Source organism: Phocoena sinus, chromosome 8, assembly GCF_008692025.1.
Source record: "Phocoena sinus isolate mPhoSin1 chromosome 8, mPhoSin1.pri, whole genome shotgun sequence".
NCBI classification, from domain to species: Eukaryota; Metazoa; Chordata; class Mammalia; order Artiodactyla; family Phocoenidae; genus Phocoena; species Phocoena sinus.
In genome coordinates this window covers 40,923,357-40,943,152 of record NC_045770.1, presented here as the reverse complement: position 1 = coordinate 40,943,152, position 19,796 = coordinate 40,923,357, and positions in this window count along the sequence as shown.

Here is a 19,796-nt window from a genome sequence, read left to right as displayed (position 1 = left end):
CAGATATTCAAATACATACCTTGAATTCATGAATAAATTGACATAGCCATCATCTGTTGGTGACCTTGGTGATGGCCCCGTTGGCTGTGCAGTGAGGGTGTGAGGCTGACTGAGGGGGTTGTGAAGGATGAGAGGTGAAGAAATGGAGTGCCATGAGCTTGGACAACCTGGAAAAAACTGGCTGAAATCCGGAGAGGAGAAAGATGAGGAAGTGGCTGGAGGGAGGTGTGAGATCAATGAAGATTTTCATTGGTTCTTAAAGATGGGAGAGGCAGAACCATGTGCAAATTTTGATTGTAGTAAGTCCCCTACATATGAATCTTCAAGTTGTGAGCTTCCAAAGATGTGAACGTGTTTGCATGTCCAATCACGTCAGTTAGTACACGAAGGTTGCAGCAGCCATTCAGAATGCAATCCAGTGTTACTGTGTCATCTATGACAAGGAAAAAGAGCTACTACCCAGACATCACTGGATCGCTTTTTCAATTGAAAAGGGGAGATAGAATTGAATCCAGCAAGGAACCAGAACCTGTGTGTCAACAATGTCAGGCGTGACTGAAATTGCAGCCTGGCCTCCGTCTCCTGTTGCTGACGATCCTTCAGCTCTACCATCTCCCACCTCCTCTCCCTCCTCCAGTCAGTAACTCTTCTTGCCTGTTCACTCGATGCCAGCCCCTGGATGCCAGCTGTGGTACTGCGCTACTGTACTTTTCAAGGTACTGTACTGTGAGATTAAAAACATTTTCTTTGTTTTTTGTGTGTGTTTGTTTTTATGTATTATTTGTGTGAAAAGTATTATAAACCTATTACAGTACAGTACTATATAGCTGATTGTGTTAGTTGGGTACCTAGGTTAACTTTGTTGGACTTAACGAACAAATTGGATTTACGAATGTACTCTTGGAACAGAACGCGTTCGTATGCAGGGGACTTACTGTAGAAGGAAGCAGCAGAGGGCGATGTGGGAGATTTATGAGAAAGTGAGGAAACCAATATGGTATAAGTTCCTTAAGAAGGCATGATGGCATGGTACCCAGACACTGCACTGGAAGAGACCCCTCTTCTCCAGGGACAGGCAAGGAGCAGCTGGTGCATCCGTGGAAGTTACAGGCATTTCCCCTCATGGCTTCTACTTTCTGTAGTAAGAAGGAGGAAGGTCAGAGGGAGATTTGGAATCTTTCAGGGAAATGAGAAGACATTTGGACACAGAATGACAGAGGGTGGGTGTAGGCAGCGTTAATAGGTGGGGGAAAGTGTTTGGTGGAGCCCAGATGAGGAAGTCTCTGGTTATTACATAGAATAGATCAAAACAGATATAAGAGTGTGGGTCAGGGCTCTAAGTTCGATGGACTTCAATCCCCTTCTATATTTGGAGGAAATGACCTAAAATCTCTTTCTACTTTTACGTTTTATAACTCTTTTGAGCCCAGGCAGGTATTAGGTATCAGAACAATGGTGTTGGCTCCCTATAGTATCTTAAGGTAACTGAGAGGGCTGCTTAGTCTCAGAAAGAAATTCCATTAAACACAGGGCTTTTGTCTATCTTCCAACCTCTCCACGAAGCAATAATGCATTATTTCATGAACTAGAAGTAATTAGCCTGAGAAGCTTTGCTGTTTATATTAGGGAATACTGGGTGAACCCTGGCTTCCATGGGCCCACTCCAGGGATTTGAGGCTTCCAATGGAGGATAAATTGATGTAGAGTGCACAGCCCCTACTCCCAGGAGACCCTGTTGGAGAACAGCAAAAATATGACTAGATCTGGAGTCTTTATCTGGATTCAAATCCTGGATCTTCCACTTGGGGAAAGGAAGGCATGTTGATTTTGAGGGGAACCTCTCTGAGCCTCTGTTTCCCTATGGTCAATCAACTACACACAAATACCTACTGGAATCCTTAACATTCTATGGGCCAGCCACTATTGTGAGTGTGTCTTCTATCAAGCCATTTATCTTCGCAACCCTCTGAGAGGATGCTGTTTTCATACTTCTCCGACAGATGAGGAAACTGAGACCGAAAGATGTTAAGTAACTTGCCCAAGGTCACCCAGGTAGTAGGAGCTGAGCCATTCTGGCTGCAGAGCTGGTGTGCTTACCCACACTCTGCAGCTGCTTCCAGGCACCAGGGAAACTGACTGCTTACTGAGATTTGCCCACGTTACAGATGTTGGGTCCCAGGGCAGGCTGCCCCCAAATATGCCTCAATGTCATATTGATTATTTCGAACTAAAGTTAATTGAGAAAGAGCCTGTGGGGGGAAAAAATGAGATTAAAAAAACAAAACCCACGGCTTCCCTGGTGGCGCAGTGGTTGAGAGTCCGCCTGCCGGTGCAGGGAACGCGGGTTCGTGCCCCGGTCTGGGAGGATCCCACGTGCCGTGGAGTGGCTGGGCCCGTGAGCCATGGCCGCTGGGCCTGCGCTTCTGGAGCCTGTGCTCCGCAACGGGAGAGGCCACAACAGTGAGAGGCCCTCGTACCGCAAAAAAAACAAACAAACAGAAAAAACAACAAAACCCAAAACACCTGACCGCTCTCTTTCCCCCAAATGCAGGAAATAAATCTCCCGTGTAAAGGTGTCCTCCCCATACCAGGAAGATAAAAAGCATCCTTATCACCAGAGTCAGGGAATTCAAGGCTAAGAAAGCTGTATAGAGAGACTTTGTTACTTCTTCATCAATCTGCTGCCCCAAGCACAAGCCCCTTTGTTTTGTCAGATCTTCACAAATAGTTTCTTTGTCTGAAAATGATACTTTGGTCGTTTCCTATTGTCCTATTTCTATAAGAGCTCTGTGCATATGAATTAAATTTGTTGTTTTTCTTTTCTCCCGTTAAGCTGTCTTGTGTCAGTTTAATCATTAGGCCAGCCAAAAGAACTCATGAAGGGGTAGGGGGGAAATTATGCTTAATTATCCCAAGAACCTGCAACATCATTATCACAGGTCATTCATGCGTGAGGCTATAGATGCTCTCAAGTGTTAAATCACTTGTCGGGGAGCACAGAGTCCCTCCGGGCACAAGCCTAGGCTTCTGGCTTCCTTCCACATCGAGGTGCCTGATCTAAATATGGTAACACACGGAAATGCTTGGTAACTTGTAAAACACCGTATGGAGAATGGTATCACCATTCTCGGCAGTTCTGGCTCTCTCCAGAGCTCAGAGCTTCACATTGCTGTTACAGATAAGAAAACTGTGTTTCAGAGCAGGGAGTTACTTTGCCAGCGTGACATGGACAGGAAACAGGAGAGCTGGGATTGGACCCAGAGGAGCCTGGCTCCTTGAGGACCGTGACCTCTGTGCCCTTCACACCGGGGACCCTTAGGCCCAGGGGTCATGGGTAAGGTGCTTTGCATAAAGATGATGAATCCTTCTACAGAGTTGATTTTATTCAGAGAGTTGGGTGAAATATCATTTTATATTAAATATAGTGATAAATTAGTGCATTGGAATGCAGCATTCGCATGAGTTTTTTTATAATAAATCATGAAACTTCAAAACAATTTTGGTTTGGCTACTGCAGCTTAGGACTATCCCCCCAGGCCCCCAGAGATATAGATTAGTCCTCCTGGCCAGTAGGGTATCTGGGAAGTTTGAGAAGCTCCTCCAAGATCTTACTCCAAAATACTGGGGACAAAAATGCAGATACAATAGGGGCATTTGTATCTTCTGGACGTTTTTGTACTAGTGGAGGTGCTGATTGCTTAGAAGTGAATAAAGCTGCTTAACACGAGGTGAAAGGCAGGGTGTTTCATCGTTGTGTGTGTGTTGCTTTCACCCTCTGTGGACACCGTTGGGCACAGTGTCAGTGGAGACTCCAGGGCATAGGTGACAGATGCTACCTTCCAGCTTCCTAGACTCCACTGCTTGTATTTTCCCTTCTCTACCACCGGGGGTCACAAGCGCCCACAGTAATGCTCCATCCCTTTCTAAGAAAGCAAAGGAGTTTCTTTTTTGTAAATGAGAGCTGTGTGTGGCTGCAGCAAGGTCCTTTTGCCCCTTCACTGATGAAAGGGGCAAGTGCGGGGACAGCGCGGGTGGGGAGGGGCAATAAGAGGGGGCGGAGCTTGGAGCTGCAGGGCAGGAGAGCAGCCTCCTCCCAGGGAAGCCGCCACCTCCCTGCTGGTGACCCCTCGGGGTGAGGTGGGAGTAAGTAGGTGGTAAAGCAACTGTGGGGTGATGGGAAGAACTGCCCCATGTGGACCACATCTCCTTCACCCATAGGCTAAATAGCCCCCTGATGCGCTGCTAAAGGACAGCCAGTGTTAAGAACTGGCTTAGATGAGGTCAGAGTTTAGAGGCGAATCAACTTAAAGAAAACATTGAATAAGAAAATGTTTAGGTAACCGTAGGTTTGTTTTCTATGTCTGTGAGTCTGTTTCTGATTTGTACATAGATTCATTTGTAATATTTTTTAGATTCCACAAAGGGGAAAGAGAAGGAGGGGAGGGATAAATTGGGAGTATGGGATGAACAGATACAAACTACTGTACGTAAAACAGATAAGCAACAAGAACTTACCGTATAACACAGAGAACAATATTCAATATCTTGTAATAACCTATAATGGAAAATAATCTGAAAAAAATATGTATTATGTAACTGGAAAACTTTGCTGTACATCTGAAACTAACACAATATTGTGACTCAACTATGCTTCAATTTGAAAAAAGAAAGACAGCAGGAAAAGGTTTAGGACGTCCATGTGTATGGCCAAATGAGTGAGGGACTGAGCTTGGGAAATGGTTATTTTTGTTGGCTCTTTCTAGGCTGGGCACCTCCATGTTCTCAGGCTTTGTGTTGCCAGAGCCTGGTGTAGCTCCTTGGTGGTGGTAGACTCACAGTAAGTGCTGGAAGAAAGTAGAGAGGAAATGAGGGAGGATGAGAAAAGGAAGGAAGGAAAGCATGGAAGGTACATATGTTAAGCCGGTATAAGTGGCAGATGGCCCCCAGTGACTCCATCCTCCAGTATCCGTGCCCTTGTGTGACCTTCCCCTGAGTGTGGGCTGGTCCTAGTGACTCACTTCTAATAAACAGAATATGGCAAGTGTGGTAGAGTGTCACTGCCAAGATTAGGTAACAAAAGGCTGTAACTTCTGTCTTGAGCATCCTTCTTGCTCTCTGACTCTGGCTCTGAGGGAAGCCAACTTCCAAGTTGTGAGCTGCTCCACCAAGAGGATGGTGTGGCAAGGTCTTGATGTCTGGTCAACAACTTGAGAAGATCTGATTTCTGCCAACAGTCAAGTGAGTGAGCTTGGAAGCAGGTCATCCCTGTGAGCCTTCACGACTGCAGCTCCAACCAACATCTTGACTGCATCCTTGTGAGAAACCCTAAGTGTGAGGCACCCAGCTCATCACACCGGTTTCCAGACACACAGAAACTGTGAGACAGTAAACATTTGTTATTTTAAGGTGCTAATTTTATGATAAATTATTAGGCAGCAACAGGTAACTAATATAGATTTTGGTACCTGGAAACGAAGTGTGGCTGAAATACATATCTAAAAATGTAGGAGTGCAGGCAGTGGAAGGAGGCTGGGAGGATTTTGAGGAGAGGGTTAGAGAGATCCTAAATGGCCTTGAACAGACTTTTTGTAGAAATCTGGGCTTTAAAGCCTCTGCTCTTAATTATTATATCAACACATCCACACATCTCAGAGAATGCAGAGACTCTGCACATATGCAAGAATCTTTATGCAACTGTTTGTCTTCCTCTTCAGCAACTCCAGAGAAGTTATTCCTTTTCATGTTTTTAAATATGGGCATGCTATTATTGTAACTATCCAACAGACATTTGAACTCCTCCTGTATGCCAAGCGCATGCTTGGCAAGACAAAGGTGAATAAAGTCATTTTTGCCCTCGAAAACATAATCTAGTCAAGTATTTTGTTTGTTTGTTTATTTATATTTTTTGTTTTAAAACTGGACCCCAAGTAGAGGAGTCCTTGCATCTGAAAGCTACGTGTATTAATTTTATTGAGCGCAATGATCATTCCAGAGGCTCTACGCCATTTGGGATATAATAGATTTGAGTTAAGCACACACACAGAAGCTCTTAGTAACTCACCATTTTCTCCTTCTCAGGGCCACAATATCATGTCAGCACTGACCAGCTCTAAACAATATGTTGAAGGTGTCATGTTGCAAGAGCTGAAAAAAATCTCTCATGTGCTTCTGTGGACCACATTTGACTGAAAGGTGGTTTAATCACTGTGCAGACCATAGAGGAAGGAGAACCGGGCTGAGAGTCAGAAGCAGGGTTCTAAGTCTTGTCTTTGCCTTTGACTGAGTGATGCTAGGCTAATCGCTTGGATTTTCTGTGCTTTAGAGAATCAATAAAAATGGAGAAACACACCTACAGGTTCCTGTGAATATCATAAACAGAAAAATAGCTAAAATTTCCTTGAAAACAATTTTGTTCCTCACGTGTATGGTGATAATCTTGCAATGTTTATAGAGATCTAATTATAATTTTCCTTCTTTGTTTTTTTTCTTGACAACAAATTCCTATGTTCTGACAACTTTCCCAGAAGTATTTCAGAGATAAGCACCAATGGCCAATAATATATTCCAGATTTAGCATTAATCGTATAAAATTTATAGAATCAAAATGAAATACCTCTTGTCAATGTTTTCCCCATGGAATCCAACAAGGCACATTTTCACTTCCTTCACATGCACCCGCCTCATTTCCTCTTTTCCCACTTTCCTTCTGTCTTCCTCCTTTCCTTCCCCTGGAAAATAAAGGTGCTGAAAGCCATTTGGCCAAATAAAGCAGATAGGTAATATTTAGGGTTAGCAAGGCAATAGAGAAGAAGACACTTTTCATACTCTGCTGTTGGAATTATAGATCGGCCTGGCCTTTTAAGAGCACCAAGTGGCTATATTTCAAAAATTTTAAATTTTGACCCCCAAAGTTTACAATTTGACCCTAAAAGTTCACTTCCAAGAATTATTTCAACAAAAATTACTTGCACAAGTCATATTATGCCTAAGGAGAAACAATCATTCCCAATTCCGTTTAAAATAATGAAAATTCGGAAAGAATATAAATGCCACCAAGGTGTTTATTTACAGTAACTGATAACATGGACTGGTATGCAGCCATTCAGAAGAATTCAATAGATCCGTATATCTACTGGCATGCAAAGATCTCTCAGACATGAGCAAGAAAACAAGTTTACTTTTTCACTTTACTCATGGAACAAATATTTATTTAGCACTTATATGTCGAGCCGTGGTATAGGTGCATGAGATATAACAATGAACAATCCAGGCAAAACTCCTGTCCTCAAGGGTTTGCATTCTAGTTGAAGATCAGTGTTTAAAGTATGACCTCATTTAGGTTAAAAAGAATCACATATGGATATGTTCGCAAATGAGTAGAAAATGACTTGAAGGATATAAAGATGAATCTGACATGGGCTTCCAGGACGCAGGAAGGATGTTCCTTTTGATAGCATGAGCTCAGAGAGAGGGACCCGGGTAGATGGACACACCCCGAATGCCTGAGTCACAGGGAAGTGTGCTGGATCATAAGGTAGAAGTATGAGTTAGGCAGCTGTGGCCTGGCAGGAAGAGTACTCGATGATTATTTCTCTCTTTATCCATGTGGATTTTACATACAGATAATATATTCTCATTGACAAGATGCAATAACCCAAAGACCTCTGCAACCTTCTGGCCGCACCTAACGTGAGGGTAGCATTTGCTCCAAACGTCTTAAAGCTAATGAAGCTTTAGGGTCCCAAACTCAGATGCTTGCAGGAGCCGGAAGGCATGATGGAAAAGTTGATCAGCTTAGTCTGGGCTTGAGACTCAGCTCTTCCTCAGAGGGCAGCTGTCACGTGGCTCAGCCCAGGGCGGGTGTGCTGGAAGACGGGCCTCGGACACCAGATCTTCCGATTTTTAAGCCACGTAGACTCTGGGCATTTGTAAATGTTGGCTCAGAAATTTTTTTACACTTCTGAAAAATCATAGCTGCCAATAGCACCTGGCTCACAGCCTCCAGTTTGTGACCCGCTAGTCTTCACTGCAGGTTCTTTGAAGGAGCCGTGAGAGAACTACCTTAGCTTAGCATACCACACAGCAAGCCTCTGGAGGGCCTGTGTAGACACAACTCCCGGCTGAGAGGTCCACGCTCAGCCACTGCTAGAAAGCTCTCCCTCCCAGGCTCTTTCAGCCCTGCCAGCCCACCTGTAGGAAAGTGTGCTTCACCTCCTACCTGGCAGCTTTGCTAAAAGAACAAGCCCTCCTGAGAGTCAGGTGAACTCAAGTGAAAATTTCTACTTCATTATAATAAAACACACACACACACACACACACACACACACACACACACTACAAGAATCCACAAAATATGTGAACAACCTAACAATAAACCCTGTCTACATCCTGCTCCAACCCACAACCAAGTCATATTCCTTCCCATTAACTCCTTATTCTGTAGAGCACTGAATTCTTGTCTATACTCCATCACTGTATAATTTTGAGTCTTTGAGTCTCAGTTTCTTCATCTGTAAAATGGGGAGAGAGATTTCTGCCTCAGAGGACCATGAGGATTAAATCAAAAGACATGTGAGAGAGCTTTGCCATCTATAAGACATTGTGAAAATATAAAATATGTTTATTACCAATAAGGGGCCAGATTGGGGAACCAGGGAAAGTTTTCAAGTAGATTTTTCAATGTGCTTCAGAAAGAACTCTCTGGTAACATTCAAAGTATGTTCTAGCGAGGGGAAGGGCTGGAATAAAGAGATCAGTTTGGACTGTTGCAATGGTGGAGGTGAGTGGTGATGAAGGACATTGACACTGGGATGCACCAAAGGGCCCCATGTGAGAGAGGCGGTCCAGAGAAGGAAGGCAGTGGTGATTTCGAAGTTGTCCTCTGAGTGACTGGGAAGATAAGGATGACATGAACTGAAACGGGTACTTTATTTATGTGTTTAACAATGTTTACTGAGTGCCTGTTTTTTTCCAGGCACCGGTCCGGAGGCTTGGAGTACATCCAGGAGCACCATGTAAGTTCCCTGTTCTCAGGGCTTACATTCTGGAAGTGCACCGTGGACCTCTGCCAGCTGTTAAAATGAGATGTGCATCGCCCAATCCAAGGATGAACTTGAGTTGGCATGATCTGAAGTGCAGACAGTGTGTCTCTGTCTAAATGAAAGAGCCTTTACGTCTATGACAGGTTTCAGAAAATGTTGTAAGAATTTTTTTCTTTACTTTTCATTTTGAAACATTTCAAACATATACAAAAGTAGAAAGACTAGTGTAATGAACTCCCATGCATATATGACTCAACTTCCGCAATTATCAACTTACAGCCAAGTTATCAACACTCCTATCCATTTCCATCCCCCATTGTCCTGTTCTGATGTATTTTAAAGCAATTCTCAGACATTGTCTCATGTCAATATATAAGTATTAAATATTTTAATATATATTTCTAAAAGATCAAGACTTTTTAGATATATGATCACAATACCATTGTCATTCCTTGAAAAAGTTAGCAATAATTCTTTAATCTTTTTGCTGACTAAAATGAACGAGTTTATGTATGCAACTACAGTTTCGGGAATCCTCTCACCAAAGGCAAGGAAAGACCCCAAACAATGTCTTTGAAAATCTGTGTGCTGTTAACATCTTGCAACATGGAGGAGGTGGGTAATAAACAAGTAAAGAAATAAGTGGAATGGATAATTGCAGTTAATACTAAGTGCCAGGAGGAAAATGAAGCAGGGCAGTGTGGTGGTGCTTGGGGGTGGCAAGGGGGCTTCCTCTCTTAGGAAGCAGCCTCCAAAGACAGGGTGAAAGGGAATCATTTCAGAGAGAAGGTGCAGAGAGAGCAGAGACCCTGCGCATGAGGAGGCCAGGAGGCTAGAATGATGGGGAGAAGTGGACACTGGTAGCAAATGAGGTCAAATCATGCAACCAGGGGAAGGAGCCTGGAGTTTTCATTCTAAGTGTGAGAGGAAACCATTGAAGGGTACTGAACTGGGGAATTAGCTGATTTACATTAAAAAAAAATAGTCCTGCTTACTAAATGGAAAAAGGGTTGGAGACAGGCAAGGTAGGAGTAGAGAGACTGACTAATCTGGGGCTCTTGAGTTGTCACCCTATCCTTATTGTCACCCAGCAGGATCCAGTGGGGCCTCCCCTGGACAGACCCCCTCCATGTCTTCTGCCTGCCTCTTGTTTATAGAAAACCTTTAGCCTCCCAAGCCTTTCCTGAGTTCCAAAGAATAAATTTAATCAGTAAGTGAGAAAATGCAAAAACATGGGAAAATAGACAAGAAAAAATAATAATGGTTTAGCCATTAAACAAAGTCAAGGACCTTTGGTTCCTCCTCTAGATAATATTCTGAGCCACATCCTTTGAGCTGTTTTGCTGATACTGAAACTCCCACCAAGTCTACTATATGCACGTAGACCCCAGACCAGTTAGAACCAAAAGGGTGATGATGTTGACTCCCGGTTACCTCACCACCAGCCAATCAGAAGAATGTCCTCAAGCCAATCACTCACCCCTCACCCCTCTCCTCAGTGAGTCGTCCTTTTCCTCTTTTCCCTATACAGTAAGTCCCCTACATATGAACCTTCAAGTTGCCAACTTCCAAAGATGCGAACATGCATTCACATGTCTAATCACATAAGTTAGTTCACGTGCCTGCCGTACATTGTCATGTGCATGCATCCTCTACAACTGGTTGTGCTTTTGTGTACTGTACTGTACAGTACTGTATAGAGTATAGTAGTACAGTAACTTTATTTCAAGCCCAGGATGTCTGGAAGCAAGAGTAAAAGCAGCAGTGATGTAGCTGGAAATGGCAAGGGGATTTTCTTTATTTGAGGAGACACTGTTAGTTTTTGAGGCACAGGACCCAAATATAGAATGGTACACAAAGGTCGCATCAGGCGTTCAGAAGCAATCCAGTGCTACCGTGTCATCTACGACGAGGAAGGAAGAGCTACTACCCAGACATCACTGGATTGCTTTTCCAAGAGGGGAGATAGAATTGAATCCAGCAAGGAACCAGAACCTGTGTGTCAACAACGTCAGGCGTGACTGAAATTGTAGCCTGGCCTCCGTCTCCTGTTGCTGACGATCCTTCAGCTCTACCATCTCCCACCTCCTCTCCCTCCTCCAGTCAGTAACTCTTCTTGCCTGTTCACTCGATGCCAGCCCCTGTATGACAGCTGTTGTACTGCGCTACTGTACTTTACAAGGTACTGTACTGTGAGATTAAAAATGGTTTCTTTACTTTTTGTGTTTGTTTGTTTTTTATGTATTATTTGTGTGAAAAGTATTATAAACCTATTACAGTACAGTACTCTATAGCCGATTGTGTTAGTTGGGTACCTAGGCTAACTTTGTTGGACTCACAAACAAATTGGACTTATGAACGCGCTCTCGCCACAGAAATCATTTGTATGTAGAGGACTTACTCTATTATCTCTGAACAAAACCTGGGCAGTGGGGAGTTGGTTCTTTGGGACATGAGTCCACCTTCTTCCCAAGATTGCTGGCTTCCTCAATAAAGCTATCTTTCCTTTTACGCAACACTTGTCTCTCAGTATTAGATTGTTGAGCAGTGGAACCTGAGTTCAGTAACACCTATAGGATGGTGGCAGCGAATGGAAAGAATCGGATGAATATGGGAGGTCTTCTTACAAGGAGATGAAAGAGAACCAGCAGGTTTGGGGATGGCTGTGGTAACTTCATTTTTGAAGCATTAAGGATAAGATGCCAGTGGACTAGTTTGAGGAGGGCATGAGGCTATTTGAGGGCACCCATTAAAATAGGTGGGTTAGTCCTCACTGTGGGTTAGGCGCACAGCAGTGAGGGACCAGGTGTCCATCTGGCCACCCCTTCCTGTGAGCCCACACCCCCAGCTCACACGAGCATCACGGTCATGATACAGTGATGCTCCTGCATACCCAACTTCCTTCAGAAGTGGGAAAAACTGCAGGTGGGTTTGGTTCTGGCTTCTTTCTTTCAGTGTCCCCACCCCACTCAGGGTCTCCCTCCACATGAGGAGGGAGCAGTGAGGGATAGCTGTGAGAGGGGACAGTGATGGAAGGTGTGAGAGTTTCTACTCAGCAGAAAAATATTTTCACTTATTCGCGGAGCAATTTTCAGCTTATTGCATGTTGGGTACCACGTGAGGAACTAATGGGGCTAAAAAAGGAAAAGAAGGTACACTCCATCCTCAAACTGTTCTGGTCTAATGAGAGGGAGAGGTACATTTATTAGAAACCAGTAGGGAGTTAAATGGGGTATAAAATAAAGGTGAAGTAGACTAGAGAGAGAGGTAGGCACAAATAAGAAATAAAATCATCATTTTTCCGAGGATACTTGAGGAATACATATGTTATTTCCCCAGCCCTAATGTCACCCAGTGACCTTAGCCTCAGAATTCTTTGTGTTTCCCCAGCAAGTACCAATTTTATTGGGAAAGGAGCTGTATAGTTTAACTATCATATAAAATCTAGACAGATAGTGTGACAATGAATTTTTCTCCCTAATTATTAAAATTATTTATATGAAAATATATATAAAGGCATAAGAATTAGATCACGTTTGATTGCCCAATTAATAAATTATCCTTATTTAAAAAGGCATAATTAGGGGTACTGGAAAATCTAGAACAGATGCCCTATAATATTATTTGTTGCTTTGTCAGTGTCTCTCCTGCCCACCCCACCCCTATTTGGCCAATTCTCTTTGAGAAAGGGGGCCTAAGCTGAGTGATTTAAAAGATTATAAATCAATCTCTGGACTAAATTGGCTGATTCACAAAACTGTGAGCAATTTATATCTAACTTAGACTTGGCTTGTAACAACCCAGCAATTGGGAACTCTCTACCATGGTTTACCGATATCGTGCTGCTAAGATATTTTTGAAATATTTCTCCTGCTTACATATTCATAGATGTTTCAGAAGATTTTGGACTAGCTGGCCCAAAAGGGCACTCCAAGGTTTGTCAAGGGACCAAGGAGGGGCTACTTCTCTTGGGCAGCAGCGGGAAAGAGGGAGGGAGGATGCAGGAGAGCAGACATTAGACAGCGAGGCTGTCCCCTGGCCTGTGGGATTTAATCTGGTCATTCAATCCATCGGGAATTGTGGGATGTCTGCCACACATCGGCACCAGAACCACAAGAAGCTAGGAAAGAAGCACTCAGTTATGTAGGCTCACAACCTTGAGTGCTTACAGGGGCCAGGCAGGTGAGATCAATGAAGGCTCAGCGACCATGGTTCACGGGCCCAGCCGCTCTGCGGCACGTGGGATCCTCCCGGACTGAGGCACGAACCCGTGTCCCCTGCATCGGCAGGCAGACTCCCAAGCACTGCACCACCAGGGAAGCCCCAGACCTTATTTCTAATGGTTGGCATCTACTTAAAATATTTAGAAAACACCTTTGGAGCCATAATTCTGTGGCCAAGCCAACCTGGTTTCATTCCCTGAAGAAATGGGCCCTGTCCTTAAGCAAGTTGCCATATCCCTGGATGAATAACACATACTAACTTGGGCAGGAAATGAGAATATCTCTGGCATATAATGGTTGCGTGATATATGTTCAACCTCTTCCTCTTTCTCATTATGAAACAATATTTTTTCATATCTTTCCTACCGCTTTCTAAGAAGGGTGAAATCCCTTTCTCCAGTTGGAGAAGGAAAGTGGGCAAGAAAAGAAACACTGAGAGTTTGTTTTGCTAACGAGGGTGACGGGTTAAGGAGGTTAGTAGAGACCTATATTTCTCTAGAATGGACTCAGGGCCGGAGAATCTGGAGAGGAAGAGAAAGGCTGGGGCAAAGGGGGACAGTAAGCAGCAGCAAAGAGATTCAGCTGATGAAGGGAAAACAACTTTAGGAAAAGAGAAGGCAAAGCTTAAAGGGACCTCAACATATTTTGCCATGTGGTATGTACATAATCCCCTGTACACCCAAGACATTTAAAAAATAATCTACGGTCCTCTTCAATGCGTTTGTAGTCCTATTTGCGTTTTCTCTGAGATGAGAATGAAACACAGCCAGGGTTACCTAAGCCTGTGCCTCAAAGAGTGGTAATGACTAAAGGTGACAAAGGTGTGCTGTCTGCATTTTCCAACCAAGAATGGGAGGAACCCAAGGTCTGACAACAGAATGAGATATTTGACCATAAAGGAATGTCATAAAGAGTCGAGGTTCTAGGATTGGCTATGGTAACCAAAAAAGAAGGCTCATTAAAAAGGGAAGATATGAAAGCAGAGGGCAGGGGAGGTGAAGAGGTGCCTGGTGCCTCCTGAGGATGGGGGTAAGCAGAAGCTTTATGCCCAGGATATGTCTCATTTTCATGTTAGGAGGGTGGGGCCTGAGTCATCATCAGCTGTAGGTTAGCTTTAATTTAGTCGAGGCTCCAAGCTTTGCTCCCTTACCCTCAGAGTGTCGAAGGACTGTAGGTAAGACCCTCAACGTCACATCCTTAGAGACCAGGCTGTCAGACAGTCACTCCAAGGTTCGGATCTTAGAAACATTTGTATGCGTGCAATGGGCACTTGTAACTTCACAGGTTATATTTTTTCCTGCCTGTAGAATCTGGGTCTAGACATTCAGAACTAGCCAGTTCTGCTGAGTCAGTTGTCTGTGTGAGCCTGCACACAGCAAACTCACGAGGTTGGCTACTGAGGAGATGTCTTCGAACCCGGGTTGGGCCACCTGTCTCAGTATGCTTACAGAGTGAGAGAGGAGAGGTCCAGCGCAGGGATCCAGAAGTTGCCTCTGGCCTGGCTTCCCCACCAGCTGCAAAATCCTCCAGGACCTCAATGTCAAATGAGGACATTTCTGGATCTGCGTGTGAAGATTTTACATTTTATATATTTTTCATTTTTATATATTACATGAAGAAACTAAGGCACAGAGAGGTTAAACAGCTTGTCCAGGGTCACACAGCTAGTGGTCTGGCTCTAGGGTTAACTACTACACTCTATATCTCAGAGATATTATTAACCAAGAAGACAAGAGGCTTTGGAATCAGACAAGCCTGGGCCTGCCAGTTCTTAGCTCCGTGGCCTTGGGAAAATTAGTTAATGTCTCTGTGCCTCAGTTTCCTCATCTGTAAAACATGGATAAGAAACTTACCTACATCAGAGAGTTGTTGTTTAGTAATGCACAGGAAGTGGTAACACATTATCTAAATATGCTCGATAAACAACTATTATTACTAGATGCAGCCCTGGCTAGGGAATGTAGGTGCAGAAGTAAAAAGAAGAGGTGTAGGAGTAAAGGGTGACAATGAGAGGCCTGGGGATATAGACCCCACAAGAGGACCAACCTTATTTTGCTTTCTCCTGTTGATGAAGGTATATCCTGAATGCCAGAGGATCCTGTGTATAGGGAGTGGAGGCGGGGACCAGAAGTGGGGATAGCTGTGTGCTGGGTGGAACAGTAGACAGTGAATTCTCAGGAACTTCAGCCAAGTGCCCATCTATTCCCATGATGTTCCTGGGCACAGGATGAAGAATCCAGTCTCCTCTTAGGACAGGCCACTTTCCAGATCAAATCATTCATGTCCTCAACAACAGATCACAGGAAGTCAATCAAGTGGTGGCTGGCAGGACTCTGCCCCCTGCCTGGTAGCACAGGTGATGACAGGCCCTTCCAAACAAGCTGGTTTTCCATGTTTAATCCATATGCTCTTTAATGACAACCAGGCTTGTCTGGTCTAGGTGACTTTTAGGCCAAAGATACAGGCACTGCCATGCATTATGGAGGGCTGCTTCTCCAAGTACAGGAACAGACTCAACTCTTTATAATCAAGAAGGTTTCAGCTGGCTGTGGATATTAGTTTGGGGACCAGGCCAGGCCTTGGCAAATTAACTTGGCTGGAAAATAATAGCATGAATTAAGCAATCACAGGGAGAACATAAAGCAAGTCACTCATGTTTAAAATTCTGCCCCAGGCTGAGTGTCCCATTCACTGGCCTTGGAGGCAAAGGTACGACACTACTGACTGAGGCCCTTGGGGGCTGATAAGAGCCAGTCTCTGGGGAAGAGGCCTGGTCTGCTAACAGCATCTCTGCAGGAGCACGGGGGTATTCTCCTAAAATAAACATGCCCCCATGAGATGGGAGGGTGGTTACACACCCCACCCAGCTGAGGCTCCAGGAGGGTACACCAGCACCCTCTGTCCCCGGAAATGGAATCCACATTGGCCTTTGGACCATACTTCCCTACTAACTCGGAGACCTCTCTTCCCTAACAGCTTGTCCCTTGAATGAATTTCCCTGTGACTGGGAAATTTCCCTGTGACTGGAAAGCATTAAGATTCCAAGATAAGTTTCATTCTGCAGAAGTCAAAACCCTCCCACATTTGGTGTAGCCCTTTCACTGGAATCTTGCTGCTTACGATTTTCTGCTTCAATTTATTTTTACTAGGAAAACATACTGTTCTGGTTAATTGTAAACTATAAACAAAAAATCTTCCAATAAAGCAAGAATTAAACAATTTAAATTATTTATATAAATACATAAATGTAATTTATAATAATAAATAATTCATTCTAGATAGTGTGGGATAATAAACACTGATCTGGAGTTCACTGGATTCCAAGGCAAGCGTCAAGCCCTTCTGCTTGAACATTGAGCTGTTAGATTTGATTCAAATCTGAAGTAACCAGGACAGTAACTCTTAGGCTGATGCTTCCTCTGCAGGGAAAGAAAAGTCAGAAAAGGTAACGATCATGCAACCAGCAGCGGAGAGAATTTGCTGCTCTGACCTTGCCTGGCCCAGCTGGGTCCCTGGATCACTCTACCGGTCTCTGCCATGAGCATGTGCTGGGTAACAGGAGGAAGACTGTCCAGAGGTGGGGTTTTTGTTGTTTTCATTGTTTTGTCTTGTTTTCACTCCTTTCTTGTACAATATACCTCTTTCCAGATTACACCTCAGGAAAAGATTAGGGCAGCTTCTCGATGCTAAGCAGTGGTATATCTTCTAAGTTATCTAAATAAAAGTCATCTTTTTCAAAACTCACACAAGCTTTTTCTTCCAGGGTTCAACCTGTCCAACATCATCGAGCTCCCCTTCTCTTAAGGTGGAAAAAGAGCCCAGAGGTTTTAATATTCCCCGATGCAAGGGAAAAAGGGTACCAGGTTTTGGAATCATCCTAGCTCTGAGACCTACCAGCTGAATCTCAGTTTCTTCACAGTAGACAGTAATCCTACCCATCCCATAGAGATGGGAGGGTTAAATGAAAGTATCCATATGTCTCCTAGCACACAGAAAACACTCATTGTTAGCTGTGGCTGCTATGATTATTTCTCCTGGTATTACTAAAAGGGCAAGTGGCTCTTTCAACCGTGTTGCAAACTGATTACCTAAAGAAAGTTTTGATTATATGCTTTGTATATTTCATATGGGGGAATATAAGCCATTATACATTCAATCAAAGAATTGGATTCTGGGACTTTCCTGGTGGCTCAGTGGTTAAAACTCTGTGCTCCCAACGCATGGGGCCGGCATGTATGCTGCAACTATGAGTTCATATGCCACAACAGAAGCCAGCAAGCTGCAACTCAGCAGCCCGCGAGCTGCAACTAAGACCTGGTGCAACCTAATTAATTAATTATTTTAAAAAAAGAAGAAGAATTGGATTCTGTTAGACAGCTGGGTTACAGACTCATCTTGGCCATTCATCAGCCACCAACCTTGGCACATTATTTATCTCCAAGAGTCTGTTCCTTTCTTTTCCAGCTGGGCCAATCATACCTGCCCCCCCAGGCCTCACAGAGCTGTTGAAAGGAGATACAAGATGGCCTGGGTAAAAGTGGTTTGGAAAAGGTTTCAAGTACAATTCAGAGTGAAAGATATTATTGTTGGGATGTGGGAAGCTGAGCTTCTGTGAGCATATTTTGATTTGCGTTTGAACTTGGGGGTCAGGCATAAAGAACGCCAGTACTGCTCATTTTTGTAGCCCTAGGACACTCCATAGGTGTTCAAAATGTTGATTTACTTTTTAAAGAAACCAGCTAGGAATCTTGAACCTCTCTCCTTTGGCTCTCTCCTTTCCCTTCTCTAGGGTTTGAATTTTCTTCCCATATAATTTAATTTCACTGTTGGCAGCCACTGTTGGTTTCACCTATTATGAAAAGAATGCTCTTATGTTAAGAAGCCATGAGCCTGGAACACTGGAAGCAATCGCCACCGTTCTACACTTGGACATCAACATGGGAATTGCATTCTGTGGCAGACATCCTCTCTGCATTGGAAGGGAAACCTGCCAGAGTGGGGCAGGATGCAGATGCCCGGCAAACCCTTCAACAGATTCTACTGTGCTTGGGATCAAGTCCAGAGTCCTCAAGGTGAACTTGAGGCCTCCCTGGACCAGTTCCTGCCCTATTCTCTAACCTGATTCTCAGGCCTGAGCCTACTTCTTTCGGGATGTCTTTTCAGTTCCTTGAATGTGATACCCTCTCTCTTAAATCTGGGCACTCCTCTCCATCACCTTGGATGTCATAGCTCCAATCTCCCCATCATCATGACTTCTCTCCCTAGATTTGCTTTAGTTTGTCTTGTTGATAGTAGGGTGGATTCTGTTTCGCCAGAAGATGTATGAATCACCCAAAGTCCATAGTTTACATTGGAGCTCACTTTTGGTGTTGTATGTTCTATGGGTTTGGACAAATGTAATGAAACGTATACACCATTGTGGTATCACACAGAGTAATTTCACTGCCCTAAAAATCCTCTGTGCTCTGTTTATTCATCTCTCTTTCTCCCCTAACCCCTGGCAACCACTGATCTTTTTAGTGCCTGCATAGTTTTGCCTTTTCTAGAATGTCATATATTTGGAAACGTACTAGCCTTTTCAGATTGGCTTCTTTCACTTAGTAATATGCATTTAAGGTTCTTCCATGTCCTTTCATGACTTAATATCTCATTTCTTGTTAGTGCTGGAAAACATTTCATTGTATGAATGTACCACAGTTTATTTATCCATTTACCTATTGAAGGACATTTTGGTAGTTTCCAGTTCTGGGAAATTATGAATCAAGCTGCTATAAACATCCATGTGGAGGCTTTTGTATGGAGATGAGTTTTCAACTTCTTTGGAGAAATGTCAAGGAGTACAATTTATGGATCATGTGATAAGCGTGTGTTTAGTTTTGTTAGAAACGGCTGAACTGTCTTTTTTTAAAAATTTATTTGTTATTTATTTATTTTTTGGCTGCGTTCTTCGTTGCTGTGTGCGGGCTTTCTCTAGTTGCGTCAAGCGGGGCCTACTCTTGGTTGCGGTGTGCCAGCTTCTCATTGCAGTGGCTTCTCTTGTTGCGGAGCATGGGCTTCAGTAGTTGTGGCTCATGGGCTCTAGAGTGCAGGCTCAGCAGTTGTGGCACACAGGTTTAGTTGCTCCACGGCATGTGGGATCTTCCCAGACCAGGGATCAAACCCGTGTCCCCCGCATTGCGGACGGATTCTTAACCACTGCGCCACCAGAGAAGTCCCAGACTGTCTTTCAAACTGGCTATACCATTCTTCTGAACTTTTAAGGCACAGCCTGGTCAGCTGTCCCAGGAGACAGCATGGACTTCTTGGCAGCAAGTACCCCAATTCCAATGTCCAAAGGTCTTGAGATATCTGTTGTGGCTATGTGCATGGTCCCAGACCAGGACAGCACAGGGCAAATTCCCTGTGTTTCATACACGATTAACCAATTGTGTGTTATTGGTGTGTCTGAACTGGGGCAACATATATTATATTTAACTTACCTATTACTCTGAGGGCCACTGACAGCCAGAGAAGTGCTACTCTATGTTTGCTA